The sequence below is a fragment of the Gossypium raimondii genome, chromosome 4 (genome assembly GCF_025698545.1).
Source record: "Gossypium raimondii isolate GPD5lz chromosome 4, ASM2569854v1, whole genome shotgun sequence".
NCBI lineage: Eukaryota > Viridiplantae > Streptophyta > Magnoliopsida > Malvales > Malvaceae > Gossypium > Gossypium raimondii.
Window position 1 is genome coordinate 21564362 of NC_068568.1, and position 5486 is coordinate 21569847.

General features: G+C 37.7%; 1 non-coding gene across 1 annotated transcript; it reads right to left on the reverse strand.

Annotated features, from left to right (window-relative positions):
• Window positions 1-984: 984 nt before the first annotated feature.
• LOC128040803 (small nucleolar RNA R71) lies at window positions 985-1091 on the reverse strand. Its single transcript, XR_008195609.1, has one exon. It is a non-coding gene; the product is annotated as a small nucleolar RNA R71 (small nucleolar RNA).
• Window positions 1092-5486: the final 4395 nt, after the last annotated feature.

The window sequence follows — 5486 nt, forward strand, 5'->3', positions numbered from 1 at the left end:
AATGACATATGAAGTCTAGGTGGATGCTTTCCTGGGTATTGTTTCTCTCATGTGTTATTATTCAATTATTTTCTTGATTCATTCTCTGTTGAGTGCTTTAGTTAAAGTAATTTTAGTTTAAACCAACCACTCCAATTTGTCGGCTAAATAATAAGAAAATGATAATTGCTAGTACTTTTAGTCCTTGTGAATACGATATCTTTACTAACCATAGCTATACTATTTATCGATAGCACCGCTTGCCTTTTTTGTATTTTTAGTTAGTTCTGTGACACATCAAGTTTTTAGCGTCGTTTTTGGGGACTGAAATATTAGGAAAACTTTATTTCTATTAATTTAGCCATTTTTATTTTATTTATATATTATATTTTTGTTTTAATTTAATTTTTACATTCTAATTTTTCTTTTTTCGTATTCTGGCAGGTTCTTTTGGTTTATGACTACAAGAAACTCGTTGAGACCATTGCTTTTTAACAGTGAGATTGAAAGTACCACTCGCAAAAATTGTAGAGAGGTTAGAAAAGCAAGGCAAATTCAACAGAATAAGAGGAAAACAATATCACTGAGGAGATGGGTGATAATTAGAATATTCAGCTACCTCCTGTAGATCCTGTTCCTCATACTATGTATGATTATGCGAAGCCCACTCTGATTGGGGCTGAATCGAATATTGTGAAACCTACCGTTGTTGCGAACAATTTCAAGCTGAAGTCGAACACTATTCAGATGGTAAAACATTATGTTCAGTTCGATGGTTTGTAAGATGAAGACCTAAATACTCATTTGGCTAATTTTCTAGAGATTTGTGACATTTTCAAGATAAATGGCACCACTGATGACATCATTTAATTATGGTTTTTTCCATTCTCGTTGAGGAACAAGGCAAAATAGTGGTTAAACTCTTTACCACGAGGTTTTATCACTACATGGGCTTAAATGACCAAAATGTTTTTCCTGAAGTACTTTCCACCGGCTAAAACAACAAAGTTGAGGAATCACATTTCTTCCTTTGCCCAGATCGATTTACAGGCATTATATGATGCATGGGAGTGATACAAAGATCAATTGAGAATGTGCCCTCATCATGGGATACTTCTATGTTTACAAGTTCAAACCTTCTACAATGGTTTGAATCCCTTGACTAAGCAGTTAATTGATGCAGCAGTTGGTGGAACACTAAACAAGAAAACACCTGAGGTAGCTTATGAGTTTATAGAGGAAATGACATTAAATAATTATCAGTTGCAAGTCATGAAAATAAAACCGATGAAAGCATGCGGTGTTTTTAATCTAGATGCCATCACCATGCTATCAAACCAAGTAAAAGCACTGAATGAGAAAATTGATGGTTTATATTTTTCTACACAGGTGAATCTGGTGATGTAATGTGATACAAATGGAGGTGGAAAGAATAATTCAAAATGTTTACCCTTCGGTCCTAGCACAGATAATGAGCAAGAAAATTATATGGGTAACAATTTTAGACATCAAAATAACACTTATAGTAATAACTATAATACAGGTTGGAGGAACCATCCCAATTTCTCTTGGGGTGGTTAATGAAATCAAAGAACAGAACCCCCTCCGGGCTTTCAACAACCTTACCAGCAAGAGAAGAAGCCAAACCTTGAACAGATGTTGGGAAAATTTATTTCAGTGTCAGAAAATCATTTTCAAAACACTGAGGCAACATTGAAGAATCATCAAGCATCAATTCAAGGACTTGAAAATCAAATTGGACAGCTTGCTAAATTAGTTTCAAAAAAACCACAAGGTAGCTTGCCTAGTAATATTGAAACTAACCTAAGGGAGCAGCTTCACGTAGTCACTGTCCGAGACGTGGAAGGGTTAGTTGAACCTAAACAGAAACTGAGGCAAGAAGATGTGGTGAATAATGATGAGCTTGAGAAAGATAAGAAAGAATAAAAGCCAGTTTTCAGGGAAAATAAACCTCAAGTTCCATATCCTAACGCGTTCAAGAGAGACTCCACGAACGAACAATATGGTAAATTTCTTAAGCTCTTAAAAATATTACACATTAACTTATAGTTTGTTGAAGCTCTTTTGCAAATGCCAAATTACATCAAATTCTTAACGGAGCTATTAAAAAACAAGAAGAAGTTAGACGACTCGTCAACTGTGGAGCTCAATGAAGTTTGCTTGGCCATTCTCCAAAATAAACTACCCAACAAACTTAAAGATCTAGGGAGTTTTACTATTCATTGTCTCATTGGTAGTTTAAATATTGAAAATGTTGTGGCTAATTTAGGGGCTAGTGTTAACGTCATGCCTTATAAATTGTTTAAACAAATTGGTCTTAGGAAACCCAAAAACACTAGGATGAGTATTCAATTAGCAGATAGAACTATTAGATATCCTAGGGGTATTATTGAGGATGTACTTTTGAAAATTGATAAATTCATATTCCATGTAGATTTTGTTGTATTAGACATGGACAAGGATAATGAAGTACCTATAATTTTAGATCGATCTTTTTTAGCCACTGCTAGAACTATTATCGATGTTGGTACTGGTGAACTTGTGCTTTGTGTAGGTGACGGAAAGATTACTATTCAAGTACGTGATTCTGTGAGAGTCTCTACTGAGCGAGATGATATTAAATGTTCTATTAATGTTAGTAACCATGTGGCTCAACGTTCTTTGCAGGAAATCATTCTTGAAAAGATATTGGAGCCATGTTTCAGTCAAGGTGATGGAAATCGAACACCATATGAAGAGAGAATGGTGCAACTCGATGAACTAGATGAATGGCAAATTCATGTTAAGGAAAAACCAAAAAAAACACGATGAAGAGACAAAGCAACGCCATGATGAGCATGTGACGAGAAAGAACCAATTTCAAGTTGGAGACAAAGTACTGCTAGACAAATCGGATCCATGAATTTCCCCTTCGGAGCTTGAGTCAATCAAATCGAACCCATTTACAGTACTGAACGTCTTTCCATACGGTACAGTCGAGGTAACACATTCTGAGTTCGATACAATTAAAGTATACAATACTCGACTCAACCCTTATCTTGGTGTTAAAATTGAGAACGGGAAAGAGGAGCTTTGGTTCCGAGAACCACCATAACCATGCACATACAAGGTAAAGTCAAGCTTAGACTCTAAATAAGTGCTTCTTGGGAGTCAACCCGAGTGTTTAAATTTTTTTAATTCTTTTAATTTTATTGCATGTTAATTTAAAATTAATTAAAAATTTTTTTTGAACCACACGTCCTGGACACACGGGCGTGTCCCAGGCTATGTGTACAATGGGGTAATCTATAGTGACTGACACGGTTTGAAGACATGGCCGTGTAGGTAACACGGCCAAGACACAGGGGCATGTCCCAGGCCGTGTGTATGCTAGAGAAAATGACACAAAGTTACATGATTTGAAGACATGGTCTTGTAGGTCACACAGCTTGGACTCACGGGCGTGTCCTAGGTCGTGTGAGTCTTGAGACTCAATTTTTCCGCTTTTGATTGTTACACGACCTAAGGTGATCCACACGACCTAGATAGATGGGTGTGTCCAAGGTCATGCACATGCTGGATTGAATTTTTCAATTTAATTATGACTTAGTGAGTTAGACATGCCATAGACACAGCCGTGTGCGAGATACAGCCAATCACACGGGCATGTGTGAGACCATGTGCTCCACACGGCCTCAGACACGAGCGTGGAAGAAGCGATGGAAGATCACACACAGCTTTGACATATGGGCGTGTTTGAGGCCATGTGACCACTAGACTTATTTTTTTAAATCACACACGGGCTGAGAAAGCGCACATGGGAGTGTGACATGGTTGTGTTACCCAATATGGGCCTAAACACAATTGTGTCCCAATTCTATTTCCCTAACCTCGGTTTACCCCCTTCTCCTATCGGCGCTACAAACCACCCTTATCTCCTTTTCTTTTCCCTTTCTCCCTTTCCTGTCACCACCGTCCACCTCTATTCATAGCCCTAAACCCATTTTTCTTCCCTTTATCGACCCCTACCCACGATTTCCCTTTCCCCTTTCCCCTTTCCACTGTCCACCACCCTTGCACAAGCCGCTCCTTTCCCTTTCTTCCTCACACAAACAGCCCTTCCCTTCCCCTTACGACCCTTCCCCGTTGTTGAACCTCAATGCCGGCTCCACCGCGTACACCCCCCACCGTTTGCCCCTTCCCTTACTTTTATTTATTTATTTCATATTTCTTTTTATTATTTTTAATTATTATTTGTTGTTTAATTTTTCTTATTATTCTTAGTTTTATTATCATTATTATTTTTATTCTTATTCTTATTGTTAGTTCTAGTAGTTTATATCTTTATTGTGACTTGAATTCGTATGTTGATTATTCTCTTTTAGTTATTACTATTATTTTCATTTATTATTTTATTATATATATTATCATTACTTAGCCTTTTTCTTGTTATGAGTATGAGTCGTATTAGTATTTCTGTAGTTGTGTTAGTTGTTGATGGTTTATTGTTTTTATTACTTTAGGGTTCTGTTTTCTATTTTCATTATTGTTTTTTTCTTATTATTATGTTATTGCTACTTATTTTATGCTCAATATTGCTTCAATTCCTTTTAGCTAAGTATTCGATCTTGTGATTTTTGTTTTAGTTGGATTCGACATTCATTTTGTGGTTATTTGAACTGATTGATTATGTCGATTTGAGCTTTTATTTTGATGCTGAAATAGTTATTTTGTTATATTTTTAGGTACTTCAAGACGAACATGAGAGGAAAATCTAAGGTCATCGCCCCCTTCGAAAAGGTAAAAAACTCGAGGCACAACCTCATCCTCAGGCCCTTCCACTGATGCACACCATCCATGTTTACGATTTTCATGGGGTCCCCAAGAGGACCTATATCAGCATCTCTGGCAACGGCCATTGGGATTCGGCCGTTATATAGATTGGGCGGCCTCAGAGCAGATCCACTTGGCTGATTGATTCCACGCACTAATTGCTACAGATCCATTGGATCGTTTCTTATCCATCATCGAGCCCACTTACTTAGAGCTTATCCCTCAGTTTTGTTCAACATTCCTCTTACAGCACATGATGTCAAGTCACGATGAGCAGACACTATTTCTTTCAGACTCGACGGTATGATGCATCATTTGAGCTTTCTAGACTTTGGAGTTGCCCTTCGACTCTATACTTAGGAGTTCATGAGTGACGAGGACTTCCTTACCTTATACCGGCACATTTAATATTCACCATCTCTGTACTGGACAGAGCTAACAGCTAGTACGACGCCTTATGACCTAATTCGGTTGAAGGTGACTTCAATACTTTTGGCCTTGCGCTTTACCATTTTGGCTCACACATTGACTGGTAGAAGGGAGAGCACCAGGGTCGTTGGTACTTTTGACACTTACTTTTTGTGGAACATGGCGACGGGTCGTACCTTCGATCTTCCCTACTTCATCGCCTTTGCTTGCCACCATCAGATAAAACGTAGTAGGAAGGGTCCTAT